At 32.5% G+C, this 14,350-nt stretch overlaps 2 long non-coding RNA genes across 4 annotated transcripts; one reads left to right on the forward strand and one right to left on the reverse strand.

The window, feature by feature from the left end:
- Positions 1–6: 6 nt before the first annotated feature.
- Positions 7–14,350, reverse strand: LOC117684675 (uncharacterized). Of its 2 annotated transcripts, none has more exons than XR_010713273.1 (3): positions 13,988–14,350; positions 5,965–6,134; positions 7–479 (listed from the first exon to the last, which is right to left on the reverse strand). It is a non-coding gene; the product is annotated as an uncharacterized lncRNA (long non-coding RNA). The 2 variants fall into 2 exon arrangements; XR_010713272.1 differs by lacking the exon at positions 13,988–14,350 and adding an exon at positions 12,001–12,455.
- On the forward strand, positions 8,672–11,958 carry LOC105327262 (uncharacterized). 2 transcript variants are annotated; one of them, XR_010713274.1, is made up of 4 exons: positions 8,672–8,778; positions 9,673–9,886; positions 10,590–10,711; positions 11,291–11,958. It is a non-coding gene; the product is annotated as an uncharacterized lncRNA (long non-coding RNA). The 2 variants fall into 2 exon arrangements; XR_010713275.1 differs by having other exon boundaries at positions 9,676–9,886.

Below are 14,350 nucleotides of genomic sequence, written 5' to 3' on the forward strand. Positions count from 1 at the left end.
AAGCAATACAGAATACCTATACACATATCAATTCTGATTATATCAATGTCATTACATCAGCTATATATGTATACTTTATTAAAAAAAGTCATATACATGTATTTATACATGTACATGCATATGCATTAAGAACAACTGAGATGAATTGAATATATCTAAACACTGTAATTTTTCCTTTACTATAGGATCATAAAATTCTAAACTGTCTGACTTATACTTGTTAAATAATGCTAAAATAGTATACTAGTTTATATTTGGCTATTGTGTTGACAAAGCTAATCAATCAAGTGTGTAAATTCAATCAGATTTAATATGTCTTCCCAGTCATCAAGAAGTCTTGTAAATTTTCTTCATAAAGATAATTTTAGTAATTAGGTAGGAGTCCTATACATGTAGCTTGGTGCTGACCCTGGACTGTGGCAAAACTGAGACAGTGGGCCACTGTCGCCTACCAACATTGTTGCTTAGAAAACCGGTACCTAGAACATAAAAAAATTACAAAAATCAATATTATAATCAATCAGTATTTCACAAACATATTGCATTATTTTACATGCATTTAATAGTTCTTAAAATGTTATTTTTATGTACTAAGTGGTACATGTACATGAAAGACAGTACACTTAAATTTGCTTTATAACATGTTATATATATACAAGTAAATATAAGACTATATGTATATACCAAGCTGCATACAAATCAGTACAGAACTGCCAACTTTTAGAATAGCTAGAGGTATAAGCAGCCTCTTTCATAAAAAAGCTGTACACTTGTACATGTAGTATTTACTCTACATCCGATGTAAATCAAGACTTAAGGTGGTATGGGACACTTTCATGTTGTGATGTACTTTTTATATAGTTTTTTCCCAAATTGCCACCTAACAGCATAGCGTAGTGGGCGGTTAGATGGTTAACTTTTTTAAAACATATATTTTGGTTAAATATCATAAAATTTGAAAATTCTAAACCGGTGAAAGTATTATAATTATATACTTTTAATACTGACAGATGTCCAATAACACCGTAAGGTGGTATGGGACACCTCCTTTAATCTGGCATATTTCTGATCAAAATGAACAATAAATTAAGTAAGATTCTTCCCCCCCCGAAATTGTTATCTAACAGCATAGTGCAATTAGTTAGAGCATTAACTACTAACCTGTAAGTCATGAGTTCAAATCTTTCTGTGGCTTTTAAATTTTAAACATTTCCAAAATTTTAAAAAATTGTTTTCTGGTTAAATATTGTGAAATATTATTTATCATAAGGTTGTCATAAATTTTGTTGTGAATGAATAAGAATGCAGAGGCTATAGTTAACTGCTGTGGATTGTATGATACACTTTTTGTGCATTTCTACATGTGAAATCAATAAAAATCATGCATAATAAATATTGATAATATCATCAGTATCAACAACAGCGTCTGTGTAAAGGAAATCAGTGGTTTTATTATTGTCACAATATATTTCACTTAATAATGTATGATTCTATTATAAGTTTGTAACTATTAATACATTAAATCCATGAGAACTATCAAAAGGAATGCAGATCGTGACGTTTAAAAGTTAACTATGACATCATATCGTATGAAGTACATACAAGTGACTTCAGGTACGTAGCTCGCAGGTTTACTGCTTGTGAGTTGTGAGAAAGCCTTCCCTAAAAATTTGTCTGCATGATCCATTGGTTTCATAATTTTTAATTTCTAAAATTTATCTAAGATTTGCCTGCATGGTTATAATGTTTCAAACACAGTGTCCGTGATAAAATCAAGCAATGTCATTTCAATGAAATATATAGTAAATTGCATATCTTAAACAGAAAACACATTTCAGAACTACGATTCAAACTTTTAAACGGTTTAGACAAACTTAATTTTTCTCAACCCAACAACAGAAGAGATAATGTTGAATCAATTCATAAACAATAATCAATATGTGTTCTCGGCCAATTTTTTGCAAAACAACTTCAAAGATTGAAAAGATTTCGCAAAACCCTATATTATCATCATAACGTAAGCCCGAAGTCATCATTTTCTTACGTCCGAGAACCAAAAAATAAAAATGAGTTGATTGACAAGACTAGCTTATTTACTCATCATCAGAACATATAAATACTAATTGGACATTACTATGATTTTATTGAATGCACATATGCAATTATATATGATGTAAGGTTGTGAAGAGAAGAACAAATCAACAATGGCTATTTTTCTTTTCATAATACTCCGAGTCAATAAATGTATCACCGTGCAAAATTCACTGTTTAATTATAACTTTATTTTGGACTTTACTTTAAAAATTCAACATCTGTTTCGTAATATTTTCTCACAATTTATTTCTTACTAAGTTACAAGTTTATTTTGTGATTGACACTTTTCGGACTCTATATGTGATTTCAAAGAGACAGAGTGCCACGTCTCAAGGACTGTTAATCTCTTAAAACAACAATGTGCAATTATCAGCTTTACATGTCTTGGACATCAAAGACTCATTGAGTTTATTTAATTATTTTATATATGTGAACCTTTCACTCAGCTTACTTATGTCATCACCTGTCAATTTATACTCATTGTTCAGATTCTTATAAATAATTATGTACAGTCTGGAATACGGCGGCCAGCCTCGGCCACGTCCGACTCAACCAGAGTCTTGAGTCCGGAGGCCACTACTGGCCATATCCGACTTGTTTGTAAAATGTCTGTCTGTTAAAATGTTTTAATGTTGCCATCGCTGAATCTCGGCCAATAAATACGGAATCCTTCATCACTTGGTTTATTTCTCTGGAACTGTATACTGGTGGACCTTTGGGAATACGGCAAACCTACCCTTCGTTATTACCCTACGGCCCACAGCGCGCCTACACCTTATACCCTTTACGCCAACATTCCCTCACCCGGTTCGTACTGCACACGACCGATGCAGATCCAGAAAAATTCCCTAGCACCGTGCAAATCTACGCGGTCACAATTGGTGGATGAATCCTAAGGGTAACAACAACGCCCGGGGCTGCTGCATATATTTTGCAGTAGTCAGATCCTGGACCTCTTCAGCCAGCGAGTTTCCCCCATTGAACATCAACTCAGTCTCAACGTAACAACGATGGACAACAAAAGTGCCAGCCGCCATGAACTATGCAGACATTTTTCTCTGTTCATCAACAGAAAACAACGGTCAACTGTAGAAACTTCAGCTGTCCTCAAACGTCCGTCACCGGTGGAAGAAAATCAAAGAACATAGGAGAAATGTGATATTCCATTCAAAACACGAGGACGTGTTTTCCCCGGAGCGGTGGGAAACTATCACCGTGCAAAATTCACTGTTTAATTATAACTTTATTTTGGACTTTACTTTAAAAATTCAACATCTGTTTCGTAATATTTTCTCACAATTTATTTCTTACTAAGTTACAAGTTTATTTTGTGATTGACACTTTTCGGACTCTATATGTGATTTCAAAGAGACAGAGTGCCACGTCTCAAGGACTGTTAATCTCTTAAAACAACAATGTGCAATTATCAGCTTTACATGTCTTGGACATCAAAGACTCATTGAGTTTATTTAATTATTTTATATATGTGAACCTTTCACTCAGCTTACTTATGTCATCACCTGTCAATTTATACTCATTGTTCAGATTCTTATAAATAATTATGTACAGTCTGGAATACGGCGGCCAGCCTCGGCCACGTCCGACTCAACCAGAGTCTTGAGTCCGGAGGCCACTACTGGCCATATCCGACTTGTTTGTAAAATGTCTGTCTGTTAAAATGTTTTAATGTTGCCATCGCTGAATCTCGGCCAATAAATACGGAATCCTTCATCACTTGGTTTATTTCTCTGGAACTGTATACTGGTGGACCTTTGGGAATACGGCAAACCTACCCTTCGTTATTACCCTACGGCCCACAGCGCGCCTACACCTTATACCCTTTACGCCAACATTCCCTCACCCGGTTCGTACTGCACACGACCGATGCAGATCCAGAAAAATTCCCTAGCACCGTGCAAATCTACATAGATAGTTTTAAATTCTCTGAATTTTAAAACTTTAATGTAACAAATGCAAAATTAATTACCATACAACTCTTGTCATAATCAGTTTGTAATCGCATACATTAATTAGCTAAAGCCAAATAAATTTTAATAGAACCTCTAGTTAGATCAGTGGTTGAAAATACAGAAGTTATACTTGTAAAAGAAGCGAAGCTTATGCATACGATTCAATTTATTTTCTTGTCTATAAAATATGATTTTAAATAGAAGAGTTATACCTTATTAAACAAAATGTAACAATGTATGTCACCTCTTTAAATTGTTAGCATGTGATAATTATAAATGTTTATATGAACTACATGAAAGCTTTTTGAGATATTTCCTTTTATGTTTTTAAGGATCATTTGTCATTTTAAAAAAAAATGTATGGGTTTGCTATGACCGATTGATGGTCAACACTTTGCGTTAAATTCTATTGTGACATCAGCAAACCCGAGAGCTACGTTAAATCCGGAAGCCTTAACATACCTGCGTTTATAGTCCCCTATCTGTTTTTGTACATGTCAGTCATATTCTCTCTCTCTCTCTCTCTCTCTCTCTCTCTCTCTCTCTCTCTCTCTCTCTCTCTCTCTTGGGAATTATGTTAGGAAGCAGCATTTCAAATTTTGGACAATATGTGGATTTCATAGCATTGATAATTAAACATACATGTACATACACAACTGATGTTAAACCAAGCTGTTCTGTGATTGGTTGAGCATTTAAGCTGATAACAATTTTTTATTTTAACAGGTTGTTTTCTTCTGTCAAATACTTATATTATACATGCAATGCTTATAGTTTGATTGCTCAAAATCATCAATTTATCATCAATCATTCAATAAATAATCACATTATAAAAAAGGTGCATGTGTTTATCAAAATTCAGCTTTGTATATTTTGCTAATACAGTTAAACTTCTGTATGTCAAACACTGATATTTCAAATACAATGGATATGTCGAAGTAATTTTTAAGTCCCAACCACTTTTTGAAGTATTTCACCCTCGATATCTCAAATACTCGGATATCTAGAACTATCTAAACAGTCCCATCTAGTTTGAGATAACGAAGTTTGACTGTTACAGTAATTAAATTTAATGCATTAATGTGATTAATTTTAAGAATAATTTAACAAAATGACATGTTTATTATTTTACTCTGAAAAGCTATTTTATCCATTTATGCATATTCCCTATCTTACTTTATTATCAATCTATTTTTTCCTCTCACTTCCAATTCAAATTGTTTATTTTGAAAAAAAAATCAATGTTGGGGACAGGTAGTGTACAAAAGATTGCCACATTTTAAATGAGTTTGAAAAAAAAATTATAGTTAAGATTAGTTTTGATTTTTAATTATTTTATATAAATACCAAATCTTAGAGTTCTTTTAAAATTTACAAAAGTACATGTCATAGCAAACAAAACTTGCAGGGTTCACTTGGGTGCACTCAAATAAGGCTGATCTAGCTGATAAAAATTAACAAGTACTTTATTAAAGTTTTTTTTTTTTTTTTTGGGGGGGGGGCATCAAAAATATGAAAACTAATTAAAATGTTGCATGCTGAGTAATTCAAAATTCCTTAATCAGTCTGTTTGTAATTGAAATGCTAGATATAGGTAACTGGTTGAAAATTACTTTCAAAGTGTTTACATAAACCTGCTATACAAATTGAAATGCTTTGAAGCTCTCTGATTGGAAGCTAACGAGAGAGAGAGAGAGAGAGAGAGAGAGAGAGAGAGAGAGAGAGAGAGAGAGAGAGAGAGAGAGAGAGAGAGAGAGGGGGGGAGCCATTAATGGACAGACAGACATACAAACTGAGAGAGTAAGACTACATATTGCTTTACCGGTACTTACATATAATATATGTCTATTAATACTCTAATCAAAACTTTGTTTTAATCTATTTCTGGAAATTGACTTACCAGCTCAAGATAGGTTTAGTCCATTGATACACATATTCGCTTCTGTCCAGACTCTTATTTTTTATTCTGCATTAGACCTCTGGAGATAAATCCCATGAAAATCTCTATTCTTTGTCCAAGTATGTGGGTATTAAGATCCATCTTTGGGCAAATATCACATACTGATGAATCTGTTCAAATAAATAAATGGATACATGTCAACATTGAAACTTTTTCCCTTACCATTTAATTAAATTTTTAAAAAAATAATTAAATTAAAACAGATTTTTTGTGTAATTCCTATTTCAAACATATTTGAAACATTAACTTCAAAATAAATGTGTAAGTAATTAACTTATATTGAAGTATTTTTCAGAATGTCTTATTTTGTAGTACCGGGTATATGTTATACAGATTTTGAGGGTAGAATTCTAAAAATGTAAAATGCAGGTAAAGGTAATAAATGATTTATATGTCTTAGGGATGTTCATTTTACTCGGTTGGCTTAGTTGATTCATTGGAGCAATTAAGTCGAGCAATGGTTAAGTACTCGTATATTTATTTGAAACTGTGTGGGCTCTTTTCAAATCAAATAATGCTACTTATATAATAAGTAGACTCCGGCTCGTGCACTATCTATCAAACCCTGATTACTCTTTAGGCAAAGTATATACATGCACAACACAATACTTATATTGTTATTATTATGCCGACTGTTAAATGTACCGACGTGCTTTGCTATAAGTAGCTGTGACGTTTGAGTGTTGACTAGTCCCTAAAAATAATCACCGGAAAAGTAAGCGTTTGTTTTTTCAAATTAATCAATTGATTTGATTGTTTATTTAATCAACAAGTTGTTGTACAAGTAATGTTTATTTAATCAACAAGTTGTTGTACAATTAAAAGTCAACAAAGGTTAATATGTTCTTTTCAAGAAATGAGAGCAGTTGACCTTAGTAAAAAAACTCGAAATGTTTAGCAGACGAAATCTCATTGAATTTTTTTCTTATACATTCATTATCAAGCGTCATCTAAAAAAGCGTTTTTGGGATCCCTATGTAGAATTTCTTTGACAAATGTTCAATCAATTTGTTCAAAAGTTTATCAGAAACTTTAACTATAAAATTACTGTCAATAATGAAGTGTTTTTAGAAAGATTAACAATTTTAATTGCTTGATGTCAGTCGTATATATCTACGTTTTATATATAAAGACACCGTCCATTCATTATCGGTTAATATAGCGTGGCGGTGATGCGTTGGACTTCAAGCTGGAATGATTGCAGCGTTGTGTTTCGAAATCTGCTGTCGCGCTTGAAAGTTTTTCATTGAAAACATTTGTCGTGCTATGGAACGCCATAATGCACCTAAAGTTTAATGCTATAAGGCAGCGATGGCGTTCAATACCGTACTCTATTTTGGAATAGTATGTTGACGCTGTATAAATCTTTTGTAAACTAAGCGAAAATAAATGTCATATATATATAGCGACAAACTGACAGGAGGCGTAATATATGTCACATACAGTAACACCATGTAATAAACTCAAAAGCATTAATTATAAAAACTCTGCTTATTCGCAGATTCGCATCGGATGCATGATTTCAAATAAGTTGAAAAGTTATTGTTATGAAAATATTCATTAGCAAATGTCATAGCTCTTTATACCTTTTTCTAAATCTGATGCTTACACATAATTGAGGTGTGTCCATATCATCTTAGGCAAATCAAATGTTACCTGTTTCATGTTATGTCATTGTCCCATGCCAATCAAAGATTATAATTATTAAAAAAACAAATGCCTTGAGATGACATCTTCTCAAGTCAAGGATTTGTGATCCACTCTACTCCTTTTCACAAGGCAATGGTTTATCATAAATCCTTGGCTTGCGAAGATGTGAGATGAATATACTGATATGATTAATACATTAATTATACTAAAATGATTATACAATTATCTAATCCAATGCATAACTGATTTGGAGTGCTCCTTATTCTACTAGTACTGACTGATTTTATTTGACTGGAAGAGGGAAGATATTTGTTATGCTACGACATACTGGTATGTCAGTGACACTGCATGTTTAGATTTATTTCTCTGATATCGGCAAATACATGTATACTGGCGTGCAACCAGTTCTCATCGAGTATCATTTCTTGCCATTACATTGTGATGTCCTTTATCAACATATAAAATCATATACGAAAAATAACATCACAATGTACTGGCAAGAACTGGTTGCACGTCAGTAGAGTTTTTAAAAAATTTCACAAGTTATTTCTGTAAAGATAGTGAAAAGTATTATTTATTTATTTATTTATCAATTATATGTAAAGATGCATGAAATTATTTCCTAAATGTCCTAAAAGGTACATGTAAAATATATCACAACTTATAGGATCAGGATGAAAAATACTGAGCAGTATCTGCGACAGTGCTTGTTTTAATAATCAACAAAAGATGCATCTTTCCACAGATTGGATTTTCAAGAACACCTGCGTGTATAAACAAACTATTAACTGAATAAATTAAAGACTAAATTACATTGAATTATCGGGCCTAGCATGATTTACACGTATATTAAACATACAAAAGTAGCATCTTGTCAACATGGTCAAGATTACATAAGAATTATATCCTTTGAGTTCCACAACAAAGTGACAGCTTGTGGAGAAAATTCGAACAATTAACAATAACAGCTGTAGGCAATTTTGTCAACGTGTTGTACATTTGGAATGAGAGTACCAAACCCCCGGATGTTTACATCAGAGAAAAGTTATAGAACGTTGTAATAAGGAATGAATGGGTAGGCGTTAGGCGATTGGCTGAATTCAGGTATGTGACAATTCTCATTTTGTAGTAAAATTATTAGTTTTTAAAATAAATGATGGAATGGGGGAATATTTTAAAGAATATAGCAACACTAGGAAAAATTGTAGGGGTGGGGTTGATTTTTTATGTAGAGTGACATTTACTGCCGATCGCTGTAAGTTGTAAACAACTGCAAATTTGACCTATAAACGCCACGGGACCCTATATTTTTTTTGTCATTTCCTGAAAGGTCTTGAATTGAAGTTTCAAATGATACCAAAGATTTGACTGAAACTATTATAGTAAAGTACTGAGAGGTCATAACATTTGTATGGAGTTCTATGGGAAAATAATTGGTAGGCTTTGCCCTATAGAGACCCTATTTTTTTTCATGTTTTCTTTCTTTAAAGTCAAACAAATGTCAATAGTTCATGATTATTTGGACAGACTTGACATTTCAATACACTTGCAGTAAAATTAGTTCATTAAATTTAAATTTTAAGATGGGAGTGGCTGTAATTTAAAATTGAGGGGGACTGGAGTATTGTATATGTGTAAAGAGTAAAATTAGAGGGACCAGGAAAGAAGAAAAAGCAAGAAATATTGGTTTGAATTCTAAATTAGAAAATATTATTGTTGATTACATGTGTAACAATTCATTTTTGCAGTTCTTTGCTTGTTTTTTAAATTTTTAAATTCATATTTAACTCATAATTGATGGGCTCAATTAAGGTCTGCTGATCATCTGTCAATAGAATTTGGACAACAATTATGTTGTAAACAAGGTTTTTTATTTGTTTTTCTTATTTTTTGTAAGCATCATATTTGCAATGCATTAAAAAATGTCTATTCTTTTCAAATTGATGACCTGATGCTATTTAATGTCAATTTAATGTCATCTTAATGTTTATTTTTCAGCAGATCTTCATTGTTCGGGTATTCTGCATCTGGACCAGCAGAGTGATTTGGATCAAATACTGCCTCCCATGCTTCCCAGCTATCCACGTAGAGGAGTTCTGCAGTCTTTTCCCTCGCCTAAATGGTCTTGACCTGAGTAAGGTTGATGTACAAGACGGTCTCACCCACACGCCCTGAAACTACCGCAGTTGTCAACATCTAGTGCCTTCACCTGGTAATTAAGTTACCATGTTTCATTTTTTTATCCCTAGATTTGTGATTGTGAGTGTTTAGCCAGGAGTACATATGGTCATGAATGAGTGTCTCTCACCCCCCCCCCTTTTTTTCTCCACCCACTCCTCTTAAGAGAGGGGTGGGGAGGGGAGTGTTACACATGTTTATTGCACATGAATGGGAAATTGGGGTTATGACACATTGGACTCATGTCAGCCTAGTATGGGGTATATGTTATTGGAATGATTATGTTTTATGAGTTTAGTAGGGGCATTTTGTAAAGTTTTCATGGTTAAAATTGCTTGAAACTGTCAACAGTGTCCATTGCAAGATAGCAGTTTTTAGAGTTACTTCCCTTAGACTAACTGACTGAGTGATTCAGAATTTCAACATGATGTAATTCTATTTATTTGGACTGACTGTATGAAATTTTTGATGAGTTACTTGAATTATGTTATGACTGCATAAATCACATTTGGCATTACATGTTATTACATGTATTTACATGTAATAGTGTTTATTTAAGTACCCCACCCTTGACAGATCATTAAATTCTGTATTTATGTGTGTAATCAGAATGTATATATTTTATTTGTAAGGAATATATGAAAAAATTTGATGTATTAACATTGTTTTGTGCAATGAATAACTTATAACTCTGATTTTTCCTCTTTCATGCACTTATGATGATCTCCATTGTTCAGCCGCCTCAGCTTTGGAAGATGATAGTGGCAGGGCGGTGGGGTCATTTTGCCCCATATTGATGCTGTCGGACAGTCGGTAGCCATCTGATTCATCACGATGGACATTCTTCTATATAATGAAGGTAAACTTTTCAGCATACTATCTTCTGTCTCTGTACTTGGAGGCGCATTTTGTGATTTGACACTAGAATAGTTACCCCTCTTGATTTTTGACATTGGCAAGAACTTGGCCTTTTCTAGATTTATTTTTCAATAATTTTACAATTAAACAGTTCTGTTCATTACCCCAGGTACCTAGCTCTAATATTATATCAAAATTATGTCCTTTTTCGTTTGCTAGAATAGTGTTTTAAAGAAAGATAAGGGGGCACCTGCTAGTTCTGTAAGCTGCATTACACTGGGGGGTGGTGATATTGTTCGCACATGCTCAATCAACAGGAAAGGCCTGATTAGAATTATTTGGCTTATTAGAATCAATAATGGATGATTGTTCATGATATGAACATTTTTTACCAATTTGTCAGTATAAAGCATGTATATTTTGATTAATTTACTAGGATTTCATCAATTTTAGGAGGTTTTCTTAAAACCTGGGTAGAATATACCCTTATTAGGAAATTAATAAAATTTTGACACTTTATCATATAGATAATACCAATACTCAAAAACAAGTAGTAAACAAACTATTTTATTGATTCCAGGCACTAATTATATACAAATAGATTCAGAGGTCTGAATGTCATTCACTCCCTGTAACGCCAGCATCTGCAGCATGATGTCATCAATTGAGCTAGTGACAACATCCATGACATTGGACTCATGGGACTCAAATTTCATACATAAACTCAGGTAGGTCTAAAGTCTTTAAAAAATAGCAAATGGACTAATTCTGAGGTAGGTAAGATTCTAAGTATAGGAATGAGAGTACCAAACCCCCGGATGTTTACATCAGAGAAAAGTTATAGAACGTTGTAATAAGGAATGAATGGGTAGGCGTTAGGCGATTGGCTGAATTCAGGTATGTGACAATTCTCATTTTGTAGTAAAATTATTAGTTTTTAAAATAAATGATGGAATGGGGGAATATTTTAAAGAATATAGCAACACTAGGAAAAATTGTAGGGGTGGGGGTTGATTTTTTATGTAGAGTGACATTTACTGCCGATCGCTGTAAGTTGTAAACAACTGCAAATTTGACCTATAAACGCCACGGGACCCTATATTTTTTTTGTCATTTCCTGAAAGGTCTTGAATTGAAGTTTCAAATGATACCAAAGATTTGACTGAAACTATTATAGTAAAGTACTGAGAGGTCATAACATTTGTATGGAGTTCTATGGGAAAATAATTGGTAGGCTTTTCCCATTTATAAACACGAACGACCACCTTATAATAGGAATCATGTACTCACCACTGAAAAACAACTGTCTCAGACTCTTAATTTGATATATAATCTCCGAACACATGACTTCCTTCGAAAATATAGGTTTTACGGTGTCTTGACCAATGGCTGATTCGCCCCGGGTCATTTTGTCCTAACTATTTTGATGTATACTTACTTGTACATTATCGCGGTGGTATCAGTTTCGTGATGTGATTTATTCATATACGCTCAGAATTTCGTTTTACATCTTACCTTCTTCTAAGAGTGCATGGAAGAATTGTACATGTACACAGAGGCATAATATTATGTTAGTTATGTCTCTATTCAGAGCGAATATGATATTTATTCCATAAAATTAAACACTAGATGAGGAAAATAGCTTCTGTTCTCATATTTTGCAATTTTAGTGCTGTTTAGAAGTAAAGTTGAGATAAAACTTGGTATATTGTTACACAACATTGCATTTGATGTTTATAATTTATATACAAGTACAATGTATATGTGTATATATATATCTATTTAAATTTTTTGTTCCGTTTTAAATTTTGTTTAATTTACAAAGTAAACTTGTAGTCAAACAACAAGAAAGTAAAACTTAGTATGACATGTCCAGATGTAGTTAATTACATGTAAATCTGGCATGTATGTACATGTGTTAGCATATATATCTCTATGAATAAACGTACACATATCAATTTGACCGTGTTTACTATAACTTTGTTCTAGAGCTTCTTTAAAATTTTGTTTTTATATTAAAGCAATACAGCTTCTGCCTTCTTCAAAAATATGATTAATGAAATGCTAAAATTTAAATTCTTATCATTATTTGTGTTTTAACAACAACAACTTCAGCCCCACCCCACTCCCAAAAAAAAATACTATTTACTATATGAACTACATTATTCAAAGATAAAGCTGATGAATTGTTATGAATGACGTGGAGATACATGTACAAATTTGGTGTTACATGTTTCCACAGCATGTATATAATTTATAATCAGCGAGACTTAGAGTCAGAGTGAGTGAATCCATTGCTTCAAAATGATTATATTAAATAACAACATTGTCTTGTTTGTATCTGTCTCATGTTTATATCATTGTTTATTTTTCATATTCTATAATTGTCTGATCTTTGAACACGTTCACCAAAACTTCTTTTGACCAATAAACAAGCACATTGTATTGTAACAAAAATAGTTAGTAGCAAATTCACAAGGGACGAAAGCACCCGTTACCTATTTTGAAAGTACTCTATCGATTTTCATCCATTGTTTAAAAAAATATCTACATTGCTCATTTTCTTCAAGAACTAGACATATAGTAAAGCGGTGTTCATAAAAGAAAACACAAATGCAAAATAGAATAATTATTACATTACTTCAATAGAATGGTTTTGCTGTATAGTCTGACCAGGCAAAATCACCGTACACTTACACTTTATATTGAAGCATAGTTTTACGATAATAATCCTGTAACTCATTGTTAAAACATACCTAGTATATATTTTCCTAATTTAATTTTTTCTCCTTACTTTCAGACCGTAGAAAGTTTCCATTGGAAACCGAAGAAGTTAATCATATGAATATAAACAAATGAGTCTAGATCTAGTGTTATACATGTATTTATATATATATATTTATCTTTCGCCTTGGTCTTATATAATCCCCATTTTTTTCAATGTTTATATATCTAAATGTAGATAATTATTAACATCGTCTAAATAAACAAACACGATATAATGAAAGCACATTATCAATATTACAATATAAGTAAAGTCGTTGTTTTAAGCAAGTGGGAATAAATGATGAAGATTTTAGTACAAAAGTTATCTATTATAAATGTTTTACAATGTAAATATTTTGTTAATAGATAGAATCTATCCAGCTCGTAGTTTAGAAAAGGAAATGCATTCGTGATTTGTTGTTAAAACGACTTTAGAAGCGATACACGTGTATCATTAATTGATTTCTTAAAGCCATCATTCGAAACTAAATCATAGAATTCAAAAACTTACCTTTAAACAGCACTGTGACATCAAATATTCAAGGAAGAGGTCACTTGTAAGTCACAACATATTTCACTTCCGCCATTATAAACAACATCCGATATGACATTTGCGCATGCGCAGATTTTTCTGTGTAAAGGGGGAAAATGGAGCATAAAATTTCACACACACTGTGTAAAAAAAATTAGGAAATTGGTGTCAAAGAAACACTCATATTTTTTTTATTTTTTCTGATGAAATTTAGTGAGAGGAACACGAAAATGACGTTATTTCAACTGAACACCTGAGTTCGGGTGTCCATTTGATTTTCAGGTGATAAGTTGATTGGTGTGTAAACTTGGTATTCGGCCAACTTCACAGGGCTTACAAACA

The sequence above is a fragment of the Magallana gigas genome, chromosome 4 (genome assembly GCF_963853765.1).
Source record: "Magallana gigas chromosome 4, xbMagGiga1.1, whole genome shotgun sequence".
Classification (NCBI taxonomy): Eukaryota; Metazoa; Mollusca; class Bivalvia; order Ostreida; family Ostreidae; genus Magallana; species Magallana gigas.